Raw genomic sequence first — 14,587 nt, forward strand, 5'->3', positions numbered from 1 at the left:
TAGACATTAGACTGCCGGGCCCCTGGATTGCTACAAGGGCGTATCCAGGATCAAAACTAGGGGGGGGGGGGGGTAAGCCATGGTTGTTCAAGTTGCCGGTAAGATTTAAGCATGGAAATGGTGAATGGAATCAACATTTTAAGGAAACTGTAACAGCTCTTTATTAGTTTTTAAAATTATTTGCTTGAAAAAATATTATTTTCCTTTAAGACATTTGCGGTTTTTGCTTCTAGGGGGGGCAGCTGCCCCCTCCTGCCCCTCGCTGGGTACGCCCGCTGTCCGATTGGTAAAAAACAAAGATAGCTTTACATTTTAGAAACGAAATTAATAGATTTTTTTATTAAATTAATAGTTTTCCGATGCGTGCGAATAAACAAAAAAATTAACAGTGAAGGCAAATCGCATTTCACAAAAGTATACCCGAAGCTACGTGGTAACCTACAGCGTTCGTCGCAGCGACTTTTCCGATCGACCAGGTGGCCAGAGTGACGGCACAAACCTAACAATTGAGTGGTGGCGCCCGTCATCCTCATGACACAGCGACGAAGAGAGAGAGAGAGAGAGAGCGGGGATCCTCCTTGTCCACTTGAGCGCCCTCCTCGCGGCGACGGCAGAAAATAAATGAAAATAAACCTCGAGGCTGGATATTTTTTTTCCCAGCTTCCCATTGTCTTGTCTTCGGATGAAGAGAGAAGCAACCTGGGCTCTTTTGAGGGCAATTTATTTTCACTTCCCATCGAGTGAAGAGCGGCCGCGGCGTTTAATCGCGAGTGCGCCTGCGCGACCAGCGACGAGTACACGCAGTGGACATCCACAGGGGAGGGGGGGGAGAGAAGGGGGTGATGCTGAGTTGATAATGGAGGAGAGGAAGGGATGCTGCGCGGCGCGGAGGGCAATTGTTTGTCAGCTAACGTGCAGTGGAGGTACGAGAGGCGCGGCGGCCATCTGCAGAGCACGACCGGCCGGGAGGACCCTCAGACGTCCAATAGGCCCATCGCTGGACCCCGGAGGGTGTGGGCCCTGATTGCAACGGCGGAGGGAGGCCCACGTCGAGGGAAGGACCCCCCCCCCCAACTCCTGGTCAGTGCATCTGCATATGCGTATTTCTCTATAGTAGCTGCGCCTCGACTCCCTCAATTGTTTCTCGCCGCAGTGTAGAGGAGGATAGGCCGTCAGCCAAGCACTCGGCCTTCCGCTAGTGGCTAGCGAATCAAAACGACACGCGCTACACGAGCACGTGTGTCTGCGCGGGGCTGGGAGGTAGGAAGGAGAGGGGGTGGGGGGGACGCGTGACCGGACGACGCGAGTCTCCCGTTCGGAGAGAGACGGCCAGCACGCGTGTTTGCGCGCTGCGATATCGGTGCGAGTGGTGCGGAGCGGATGACCGCGGAGAGGTTGGCTGAAGCGCACGCAGTCGGGACGAAGATTGCACTCATGTACAGTGGAATAAAGAGGCGAGGAAACATTATAAAAGATACACTGAGGCGTACGTTCCACCAAAGTTAACTTTTGTGGAGCATACAACTCAGGGGGATGGGGTTGATGTGGTGGCTATAGTGTTGACTTCTCACCAGGTGTGCTCGGGTTCAAATCCCGGCGGTGGCAGAGAATTTTCCGAGACTGCCCGATCCCTGCTTGAATGGAGAACATTTCAAGCGCAACACTCCGTCCGTCGGATGGGACGTTAAGCCGTGGTCTCCATGGAGCCTGTCGTAAATAGCAGGCTAATGCCGACGCCGGGTTTCTCTCCACCCTTCCTTGCCTACCCTTCCCTCATGGCGCAAATGATCTCAGCTGTCGGTCGCCTCCTCCAAATACCATACAACTCAATGTACCTTTTATTATGTTTCCTGTCACCAAGTTCCACCAAATATCGCCATCCAGCCTTGAGCTGATAAATAGGGGAGGATTTGCAATACTATTAGTTCAGGTTATCGTATGGCTCAAGCAGAGACGACGCAGCAGTTATACGAATCACACCCGCCTGTTCCCAGTGTTAAACTGACTTTACTTTAGCTTCCTCAATCAGTATCATCCCTTTACACTTCGCGTCAAAAACCTCCTCGTTCCTTTTCCTCTCTGTCCATCTCACATTCTCAATTCTCCTAAACATCCAAATCTTGAACGCCATCACATTATTCGCATCTGAGTTTTCGGGTTAAAAAGGACTGCGCTCCGTTGCGGATCATCCCAAATCTTTTATTAACACTTCAACACAATAGTAGACACATCTACAGCTTCTTTTTAATTAATGCTACGTTTCCGGCGATGTTCTCCAGCTGATATGCTCAATTCAGGGTCCATGTCTAACTCCTCTAGCGTGCAGCCTAAATTCTTAATGTGTTCCACATGCTCAAGTTCGTCACCATCTACAGTTATATCACTCATCACGTTTACACAGAAAAATAGTTCTTGGAACTCCACTATCAGCAATGAAATTTATTGAATCGTCTGCATGCTCACTGGAATTACACTCCTTTCAATTTGTACGTGGGGACGAGGTGTGTTCTGTCAATATGAAGGAATAGGCTGTCTCCAATCGCAGAGTATTCCCGAGTAGGGCTTACGCGCAAGTGTTTTTGAGGAATAGTTTTTCCACTAGGTGACCTATTTTCTTTCCCAGTTCCATGAGCTAAGGAATTCTCATATGCTTTGAAAAAGAAGGGCTATACGAATTCAGATACGTGGACCCTTGCAAATTTATTTATCCAGAGAGGAGTCCTAACCTTCCCGGCTCGTGTAACTATCACTAAAACTACAGGCTTCGATTTCTAGACGCAACATTATCAACTCAATTCCTCCGGCAGTCTAATTTATTATGATTTTTCACTTGTCATCATCCTTTAATTGACTTTCATGTACGCGTCGTCACTTAAATATCGCCAACAGTTTATCTTTTAGGCCGCAGTGATTATAAAAACAGATGTGAATAAGTCACACACACAGTTTCAAAATATTTGTTCGTATAGGCAAATGTATGGCTGGTGCAAATCGTTCACTATCTAGGCGAGCAATCACCATCGTCATCATCACTGGTCAACAATCCTAAGATTGGTTTGACACAGCTCTCCATTCAATTCTCCAAACAGCTAATCTTTTCACACCAACAAATTTCTTCTCTTTCACGTCCTTCTTTACCAGTCCCGTATATATTACTAGCATTCTACCTTTTCCGTTCTTGCCATCTACTTTTCCCTCGCCCATTGCCTTGAATAGGCCATCATTTCTTATAAGGTTGTTCTGTCTTCTAATCAAGGGTTCCACGAGGCTTACCTTCTCTCCAACTGTTCTTATGACTTCCTCATTACTAACTCGGTTGATCCATTTGATCTTCATCATTTGTATGTAGCACCACATTTCGAATGCCTCTATCATTGATTTCTCCTCGGCTGTCATTGTCCATGCCTCACTTCTGATAAACTGGTTTGATAAACTGTTTTCCTGTTTCCATGCTTAAATTTCCCGCTGTAAGTAAATCTTTCTTTCGGTGGGAAAGTGAGCAAAGGCTTATATAGAATCGATAACGCCGAAAACCCAGCAAATTCCTCTACTTTACCGTCCCGGTCCTCATTCCTTCAAGTCTTCCACCTCTACAACTTGAAAAAAGCAAATATCGCCAGCTGCCACCATTTCCATGATTAAACCACCAGCAGTTACCTGTAACACCACACACCAAATAAGGAACCACAGCAAACGCCCAAAAATACGCCTAACGCCTATAAAATAAGCTCCAATAAACAAATTTTAATAATGAAAAAAGCAATTCAAACTTATGAAATCTTTTCAGGCTTAACGTGATGGAAATGCGATGTATCCATGGCAAATTATAAACAACATATGGCAATTTCCGCTCTTAAATATATAACTCCATGGTTTCGACACTCTATGACCCCTTGTAAATGACACAGAGAGTCGAAAACATGGTCGGTAGTGGAGTTTATCATATAATGTGTGGAAATCACCATTTGTTGTTTATATTTTTTTTATCGGACGATTCAAACGCTTCGATTTGTGCACACGAGTGGTCGTCCCTCAGCGAATGCGATTCCCCCGTCCTCACGATTACCCGAAGGCTCCCTCGACAGAGCAGAGGGTGGCCTTCAATTGGGTCAATTTGAAGTAATTCGCGTCACTTTATCCGTGGCGATTAGAGACGGCGCTGACCAATTCGGGCACTAGGGGGGGACTGTCCATCTCGGAACGCAGCCAAACTCATTGTAAAAATTAAGAAGCAAGAGGAACGGAAGCAAGCATTGTTTCTAGCCAATTCTGCGTATCGTATTAGTGTAAGCATGTCGAACCCACGGCTTCGTTGGAACAGGGAAATTCTTAATCATCAATGAAAGATAAAAATATGAGAAAATGGAATGTAGTAGCGAGCAAAATATTCTGCCCAAAACTTAAGCCATGAGCTTAAATTTGTTTAAGTTTGAATACACACTTTTCCACGTAAAATTTCACACTGGGAGCTGAATGTTGGGTCGACTTTCAGAGGTGTAGGAAATAAAAAAAATCGCGTAAATTCCTGTCTCAATATGATTCCGGACTGATAGCACGTAAGATTTCCACGGGAGCCATCGGAGATCCAAAGAAAAAAGGTACTCGGCATCCTCTGAAGCTCATGGTCAGGGATCGGGAGCAAAGTGGATGTAATTAACAGCAAATAAGGTTTTTGGTACTCTCATCTTCGTTTCCTGAATTTTATGAAGAAAGCTTCACAGTTTCACATATTCACAAGGCTGCAATGCAGGAAAAAGATATACACAAGTTCAGGGACATTCGTGCACTTCTCCACACTTAAAATAAGCCGCTAAAACATTATTTCGAGCGTCTTATTCTATGATACTATTGTAGCAATACGAACAACATGAAGCATGATAGAACATATTTAGCCAAATGATTCCTCACGAAGTTGATCAGCGATAAATTCACTCGCAATCGATGTCAAACACTTTTAACAGTTTCTCGGAAGTTATTGACTCGAGTTAGAATTTTGTGGTGGAATTTAGATAACACGCAAAATCGCGCTATCGACATGAATATTTAAATGGGTTCCTGGAAATTATTGGGAATATTAGATGCCATAACTCATGGATATATAAAGACGTTTGAAAGGGTCGATTGAAGTCAATTGATTGAGTCGCCTGAGCCTCAATTCGTAGATTTTCCCGTCATTCGAATGCTCATGCGTATGAAATTAAGGAAGTTTCTGCTCGGATAAGTCCGTTAATGATCGCGTCATGCATCCAGTGCATTGAAACCCGCAATTTTAAGATCGCACTTTAAAATTTTGAAAGCACATATGATTGGAGAGAAATAGTGGAAGATATTTCCATGTTAAGAACTGAATTTATTGATGGTGACAGCCAGAAGGAGATCTTCACCAATTACTGTTCACCGTTTATTATGAAAAAGACTAGGGACCCGTATTTTTTCGGATCTCGATCCGTAGCCTACTTTCTAAGCTGTTAGCAACAAAACATCGATGGCCTTTAGCATTTCACATATATTGATGACGTCAACAACTCACGCCAAGCGAGTCACCCTTTCTTTGCTGCTCCTCGATCCTGTACACGGATCGCGCGTGGCTCATTGTTGTTTACACTCTTGTAAGCGATTCAGTCCCCCAATGAAAGGTTCTCCCTGAACGAGTAAATGAGCCAGAACTCTGTAGAAGTCACCAACTCTTGAAAATTGGGCGGCAACTTCCGCGTTTTTTTTTCATTTTTCGCTCACGAGGAAACGGCTGAATGGGGAAAACTTTAATTTCATCAACTCGATTAATTTAATTGACTACGATATCGGTTCTTAGTAAACGACCCCATTATAGCAGCTCGTGTGCATAGGGAAAAATCTCCGAAAGTCTTGTATTGTCGCCGAAGAGTGTGCTCTCCATAGTAAGCAAATGAAAAGGGCCCATTGGCACGCTGCGTAAGCCCAAGCTGATGGGCATTGGCTTTGATAAGGACCACTTTATATCGCAGCGCCATAAACTCGAAAGATATATAATTATGCGAGTCTTTTCCGTGGTTTTTTTATTTCGTAGGTAGCTTCGCATAAGATTCTAATCATTGATGAATACATTTATGTTCTTCTGCATTTTTTCCCCAAAAACTCCTATTTTTTCACATCCTACCACAAACCCATACGACTCCGAAGACTGTGGCGTCAAATTATTGACCGATCCCAGAATTATACCACTTATAATAATTCAACTCATAGTTGTCTCTGTATTTGTTGCCGATCCTTAACTACAACATATTTCTTTCGTTCATCCCTAGATGATATCATCAAGATTTAATCGATTTAAGCTGATGTGCCACACTCAAACATGCCATTTCATATGAAAAATCTCAACTTGGGCTAGATTTGAGCTTCAGATCTTGGCATATCTTGATACTTTCTTTCAGACCGAGTAGTCCACATTTGGTTGAGCTGTCAGACGAATAAATCACTTACGAGAAGCAACCGTCATACACCAACTACATTTAAAAAAATTAATTCATTGATTCAACTCAGAGTCACTACCATGAATAAATACTATCCAGTTTACCACTATATCTGTTGCCACTCACCATCCATTCAAATGGATTTACAAAATTTGCCACTCAATTCGCAAACGACAGAGGGAACCGAATTTCACTGGAAAATTAGCGACCATTAGAGCTGTTGACCGAAATGCATATTCACGATAATATAATCAGTGCTATACCTCTTGAGCGCATGCACTCTGTTGCAAGAATTGAGCGGAGAGAGATTGATTGATCTTACACTCATTGCTACGATGCGGACATTCGTGGCGTCCGATTAGAATACGCCATAAGTGACAACATTACAACCAAATTAGTATTGTGCAGAGTTCTCAGGGGTTGCCATATAATAATATGGTGAGGGAGTAGTGTTGAGAAAGCTATCCAGAGGACTCTGATACGGGATGGCCTGGGGCCTCCTCTGTGAGATCCCTTTGGACACCACGTCATCAATCGTCATGGATACCATCTTACATATGAGTATAACTATGCGGCACACTCCCACTAAAAATCGGGTTTCGATCATTCTCCCATAAGTGACGTTGAATGGTGTGACTAAGAAAGCTCAAGCGATAGACTCCAAAGTTCAAGGAAGCAATCATAATTGGCGATTGGGTCAACAGGCGAACGCATTTCACAGCCACCGATCAATTCCTCGCACAGTTTCGCAATTAAACACGCTCATTACTCAGTTCCAATATACTCAATCTCCGTTCATGAATTATGCAACATTACCAGTGCAGTCAATTTATAACATTTCGCTGGGAGAACATGCAAGAAATATTTATTGCAGTACCCTGAAGAAGCTGGGATTCGTCAAGCATGTTTATGGAAGTTTTTCGGATGAAAAATTGAAAAAGATGTGCTACGTCTTACTCGTAAGGATGCAAATCGAATACACCGCAAATGTGTATGGTCCAGTGCAGAATTTTAATCCGTAACCTTAATAGTAGGCAAGGGAAAGCTGGAAATAATCGTAAAAACTGCTATGAGCGAACTGAGAGCGAAGCATAGATTTCATCACGTAAATAGGCCTGGGAGCTGCTAGTGACTCGGAGGTTGTGTATGTAAAAATTAGATTGCTGGATTTTTTAAGAACAGATATCTTTCAGAGAGAAATAGAGGAAGTCAGTCCAGGAACGCATCATATTACCACGCCCTACAGAAGCAGTACATTAAGGGAGATATTTTTCTGTACGGTTAGGCACGGGAGTCCATCTTTCGCCCGAAAAATAAAGGACTTTGATGAATGCTAAATGGGACTCAGTTTTAAAATCACTACAGCGCGCACCTATTCTTGCAAACGACTGATGTATTAACACCGTCGATTTTTGTGACGAAAAACGGAAAAATACGGTTCTCTTTATTTTTCAAACTCAAACGCAGTCGAAATGAAAATAAAGTTGACGAAGAACCTATTATCATTGCCTCCTGCATTGAAATTTGGAATATATTAATGCAGAGTAAGAGAAGGGGGACAGTGCTATTCCCTGGAAAATCGTAATGCCTGGATTAACTATTATTATTGTTTGGGGTTGTATGATGGTTTCACACCTTTGGCTTTCTCAATAAAACGTCATTTCTCTAGGGATCCTTTTCAAAGAGAAAAAAATACTTGGAAGCAATCAATCCATGCAATGCCCAAATCTAATCATTCTTCAAGGTGCTTCATATCAGTTATCTTCCGTGGATTTCACAATCTATGCCAACATTATATCCTGTAATGGGCTAGTAACAGATGTTTTCACATTCCATGATATCCTCGTAATAATACCTTATTTATAGCCTAGGTAATCAGTATCTTGCGAATATACATGAAGAACAAATATACCAAAGGTCCATTTGTATTAATGTATATATTAAAATTAGTAGAAGAGTTTTTAGCTCAGATGAGTTTCGAATATGGCTTCTAACAATACCAAAACTCGCAATAGTTGAGTATTTTCACGTCGCATCGGGATAGAAAATACCTTTCATAGTATATAAAGGCCCCTAAGCCTCAAGCTTTTCAGCATTTCAACTCTTTCCCGTTTTGAAATCTTAAATATAATAATATTGCATCGTCACGATGTTGGCATTGTAAGCGTTTCAAAATTTCAAGTTATTTTTCAGTGGACAACCACGCATCTGAAGAAATCGGCCAAGGAAAGTAGCCGAATTTGCAAGGCCAAACGGAGCGATGGCCTTGTCGGGTCAGAGGGTTCAAACTTCTTTGATGAGGCAATTGGAGGTGGAGATCGCGCCAGGAGGAAAGGGTAGAGGAGGAAGAGCGGAGAGAAATCCGGCGTCGGCCATAGGCTGCTTCTAAAAAAACCTCCAATGAGACCTCAATTTACTGTCCCATCCGACGGAATACAATTGAATAGGAAATGAAATTTATTATTCCGGGACAAGCGTGCCCCTTATAATAATAATAATATATTTATTTATTTTCTGTGGCAAAGCCACCTTAGAAAAACAATACATTTACATTATAATATATCAGTCGGCACTAGTGAATACAAATAATAATATTATAGATGTGCACATTTACATTACATATGATATTAATGAATAGTGTTCAAGAATATACAAAGGTGGGAAAGACTTTTACAAAGACAAAGTTTTATAAAGATATTTCCAGTATTTATATTTAAAAGATTCTAATGATTTCACTTGGGTTAAGTTCGTTGGCAGAGAATGCCATAATTTTATTGCACTTACAACAAAAGATTTTCCATATACATAACTTTTGTGTGGTGGAAAGTAAAAATAAACTTGTCGTCTAATTTTTAATGAGGATTCAGTAGTCTGTCTTATGGGAAACATATAATACAGATAAGCTGGCATATGATTACGTATTAATTTAAAAATGAACAATCCCAGGAAATATTTTCTCCTAAGAGTAACTGGTAGCCATCCAAGTTCCCGAAGGTGGGGACTGATGTGTTCAAACTTCCGTTTACCATAAATAAATCTGGCACATGAATGCATTAGCCGTTGGAGCTTAAGGTTTAGTTCCTCAGTAAGGTCATAATAAACTAAGCAGCAATAATCTAGATGAGGAAATATCAACGTGGAAATAAGTTTCTTTCTGGTGTCCATAGGAAGTAAATGTTTATATATTTTCAAATGATATAGTGTGGAATTTATTCTGTTTGAAATTTGGGATACGTTATCTTTCCAGGAAATATTATTACTAATAGTGACACCAAGATTACGAGCATTCTGGGAATAAATAATTTCATGATTATCAACCTTTATTTTTGGTATTTGGTCCAAATCAATACGCTGAAGCATACGTGTGCCTCCCATAATTAGGGCTTTAGTTTTGGCACCATTTAAAATGAAATTATTTGATGCAGCCCAAGAATGCAGTTTTAGCACGTCAGAATTCACTTTGCTTACGGCCTCTGCAATTTCTTGGGGTTTACAGTGGTAGTAAATCTGTAAGTCGTCTGCATAAAGCATATATCTACAATATTTCAGTTGCTGAGGCAAATCTAGAATGTAAATTGAGAAAAGAAGTGGCCCAAGTACCGAACCCTGGGGAACTCCAAGTGTGACAGAATTCCATTCTGACAATTTCCCGTCATGTCCCTTGACTGCTTGTTTCCTACCATGAAGGTAAGACAGAAACCAGTTCAGCACGCTACAAGATAATTTCAGTGACTTAAGTTTTAAAAGAAGCTTAGTATGATCGACACGATCGAAGGCCTTGCTGAAGTCAAAAAAAACAATAATAGTGACCCCTTAGGAACATACGTAATTGTACACCTTAGAGATAACGAGTAGCACAGAAAATAAGAAGATTTATATAATGCATCGATATCACAGAATCCGAGATATTTTTACCAAAATATTTAACAGGAAGGCAAATGTATGAATACACATATAAATATCTGATCTTTTAACAGTGTAGCAAAATATTTAGTTCACTTTTAGTAATATTTCATGGTGTTTCTTCTGAGTTGACTGACATTTTCAAATTTCTTAGGTCGTCTGACATTTGAATCCAACAAATATTCTATTCGCAAAAAGTGATAAGGAAAGACCAATCGCAAACAGATTTTCGATAGTGTGGTAGGTATATAAAGTTCTTCCATGGGCAGTGTTGGACGTTTAACGACGACGGATGGAGTTCTGTACTTGAATAAGCCTCCACACAGCACGATCGGGAAGTTTCTGAAGAGTATCCACCGCCGCCGGGATTTGAACCCAGGCCCATTGTGTGGGAAGGTGGCACTCCCGCCAGCCCGATTCCCTTTCGGGTTCAAACTTCCCCCAAAATGTCCGAGAAGATAGTTTTAAGTTTACCCTTACACAAAAAATGCATTCCCTACCCATGCAAACTCACCTAAAACTTTAGTGAAGAGTTCTCGGGATCGCCACCGGGTCAGGAACTGCATAACTGCCGACGTTCGACGTTTCGACGTCGGACATCGAAACGTCGGCAGTTATGCAGTTCCTGACCCGGCGGCGATGCCGAGAACTCTTCACTAAGTCTATTCGCCGGGAAAGCGCGAAATATTTCTTCTCCCCTAAATATGTATCCAGCTAAGACCCGGATCCTTTGAAATACGAAAGCTGAGCTATTGCCAACTTCCTGCCCTCTTCCTGGAGATCAGCGATTCTTTTGTCGTGCATATCAAGTTACTACTAATGAGAACAGAAATAAGACATTATGCAGCGACGCAGCAGTCGATTTGTGATCTTATCGGAAGGCGACCCAAATCGCTCGCCCTCTTAAGTCAGCAATAATGAAGGAGGAGCTAATCTGGATCTTCACCCTCCCCTCCCTCTCCCCCTCATTGGCGATAGCAACGCTCGTTGTTTGCACTGCAACATCCAAACATGCGATTAGAGAAGTTGGATTCCGATTTCGATCCCATATCGCATGCTTGTTCAAGTGCGCCGAATCTCAACAGAAGAAAACGTATCCGAGTTTTGGTATTCTTCAGCCTGATATAAACAGTCCTTGGACGTGCATAAAATACCATTATAATGGCGAGCACATGGTATTATTAGGAGTAGGAAATCCTGCATCACATCCAGCATCCTAGCTGATATTATTGCTCACATATTTCTAGTTTCATTCTTGTTCCTCGTAGGCTCCATACTTACTATAATAGTACTTTGACTATCAGATTAAATCACCAATGAAAGCGCTGGTTCATGAGCTCCTTTGGTTGAGACGTAGTGGGATTGGTAGATTAAAAGAGATTTTCAATTTTAAGATGGTATTTTATTTTTCATAATATTCATAGAAAACGATTGTTATAATGAAAACATAGCACGTTTTAATATTTTCGATTTAAGTACCGAAAAAAATCGTATCTGCACCGTATTGAAAACAAATGACGCACGATATTGGACGAAAGTCACAGGAATTTTAATGTCCACCTGCAAGTTAACTATGCAAATAAATTTTTTATCTAATAACTTATCCTAATTCTACGCTAAAAATTAAATTCTCGTTGAAATAGTGCACATCTCGCGAAGTGTTTCACAAATTCATCTACCGTCCGGTTTCATTAATCGTCATTGCCATCCTCACCCGGTTGGAAGAGCTAAAATTGCCGTCAAACTTCGTTTTTCAGATCTCATGTAACAGTATTTGTAAAATGATTAAGTCATGCTCACATAATATAATTTAAAGTGATTTGTGAAGTAAATTGATTACCGTGGTTAATTGAAGCTCAAATTTTGTTATGTGCGGCCCAGACAATCCGTTCACGAATTTGTGTAGGAGGAAAATATAGCAGCAAACTAAATTACAACCAACATAATAAATTATGCGCGTTGTAACACAATTAACAAAGAAAAATACATAACGTTCAGGCAGCATATACGCAGTTACCATTCGTAACTAACCGTAATCATCCGAGGTTAACGCTGGTGTCGAAACTAATGGATTCTAATGAGTGGTTTTTCCCTTGACGAAGCATAAGGCTATGTATACATAGCTTTCTGCTTCTCTACCTCTGCTATTCGAACTTTACAGCTGTCCCAAAACGGTTGTCATTATCACATAAAAATTTTAATCGTCTCACATGACGTGGCCGATTAGGTCTTCTAAAAGTTTTCAAAAGACTCATAAGACTCAAAAGACCCTCACTCATCTTGGGGCTTCTACATCATTCACACAATCGGATCTATTTGATTATTCTTTTGTAGCAACAGATGACCATCAATTTTGGTCTTGAATTCACTGCTGCTATCATCATGCATGACTCACTCCCGTCAATGGGTGGACATTAAAATTTACCATTTCGCAAGTGCGAAAATGAGTTGCTTCCTTGCTAAAACTATTTTATTTCCAGCTTAGAGTACATCCCTCTTTTACAGTATGCCTAAGCTCCAACATGAAGAAATCCAAATCCCAACTTATTCACTAGCTCGTTCACTCATCAGTTTACACTGGAGTTTAAAGCAAATACATGAGGAGGCTATTCTTTCTTTAACAAAACTACATGAAAACGCTTTCATTAGTATTTAGCTTAAGTTTCCATTCCACATATCTTTTTTTTCTCCAGTCGAAGTTGGTCTAGACCTAATTATGCCAACAAACGTAATAATACACTTTTTCGTTATCTTATATTATTAAAAAAGTTATATGGAATAACTTACTCGATATCTTAATTATGATAGAGAGCTGCATATAATGACTTTTATGAATGCATTGATTGATGCTATAGCAAGGTCTGTAGAGGCGTCTTCTCCGTGAATGAATGTAAAGAGATAATTCACCAAGGCTACATCAAATACGTCTATATCTACATCGTAACGATATTCTCACTTAAAGACCAAGGTTTGTTGAATTTCATTCGCAATCCATTATACAAAAAATCATCACTTGCTGCTCTTTTGAGTTCATGAGAGATTTACTGTTTACATGGATAAAATTTCTCTGTAAAGAGTGTCACGGAGATAGAATTTGGCATAAATCAAAACAAAGAAGACGTGATGTGACTCATAGAATGATTTTTTAGGGCGAAGAGGCCGCCTCTCAGTTTCGTAATCACCTTAAAGAAACAAAAAAAAAGCTATTCGGAGAGTCACTTGAAACTGGTCGGACGCAAAAAACATCGATAAGTGAGTTATCAGTGCAGGGAGGGGCGATGAGAAATTTAGCAGAGCCATACCGGCGGCACAATCGACGATGGCGATGGAAAGAGAATTATAAAATCGTATGAAAGAAAACGGCTACTAAAACCGAAAATATTTCATTGAAACGAAGGTTGCAAAAACAAAAGGAATTGCAGTTCTACGTAAGCCAATGAGCACGCATGAAAATATGACGCCAATAAAAATTACATCATTCCATGCAATCGGTTTCAAGTTACATACATACCTTCCGCTAAGAATACAAATACGCATAAGCAAAGTGGCTGTAGCATTTTTACGGCTAACCAATTACGATGAACGATTTCGGGAAAAGCATTAAATTTCATCCATTGAGGGTAAAAATGACTCACTTTCATCTCAGTAAATGTTGAGGTTTATGATAAAGGCAGAGCTCATAGATTAGAACTTCGGCATATCCCTCTCAGAAATAATATTCATTTCAATACTCACGGAAAAAAGTAAACAGCGCTCCATGATGAGCTTCTTTATAAAATGCTTGCACCGACGGGGATGGGAGGAAAAATCTCAGTTAAGGATGAGGACTTCAAACCTGCTAACTACAGTGAGGAGACTGCGACCAATTTTGGACATTAAGGTTCATCTATGGTTGTAAGACGAACTCGCACACCCACACAAGTTCTCTCTCTTGACTATGATTTATCGGAATGAAAATTTGAAACTGAGTTAAGCAGATAAGAAACGTAATTCAGACGAACAAAAACCCAGTGGAGGACTGGGCACAAAAGGGAACTACAAGCGCTGGGAATAAACGTTCCCGAATTGCGTGTGGCTAATTTCTCACCGAAATGAACTCTCGCCTCTACTCGAAGTGAAGGACGCAATGGAGTCGTTCATCATCTACTCTTTATCGTCGATTGAGAAAGACATTGAAAAAAAGAGAGACTCAATACTTTCCGTTTTTCGATCCGAAGGGAATTTCTCGAGGTTTT

General features: G+C 40.9%; 1 protein-coding gene across 2 annotated transcripts in view; it reads left to right on the forward strand.

Annotated features, from left to right (window-relative positions):
* The first annotated feature begins 888 nt into the window (after positions 1 to 888).
* The window catches only part of LOC124156344 (globin), a 75,395-nt gene continuing 61,696 nt past the window's right edge, over positions 889 to 14,587 (forward strand). For both annotated transcript variants that reach the window (XM_046530853.1, XM_046530862.1), the window contains exon 1: positions 889 to 1,080. The gene's annotated coding sequence lies outside the window, so the exon portion shown is untranslated. The remainder of the gene's footprint in view (positions 1,081 to 14,587) is intronic.

This window comes from Ischnura elegans, chromosome 1, assembly GCF_921293095.1.
Source record: "Ischnura elegans chromosome 1, ioIscEleg1.1, whole genome shotgun sequence".
NCBI lineage: Eukaryota > Metazoa > Arthropoda > Insecta > Odonata > Coenagrionidae > Ischnura > Ischnura elegans.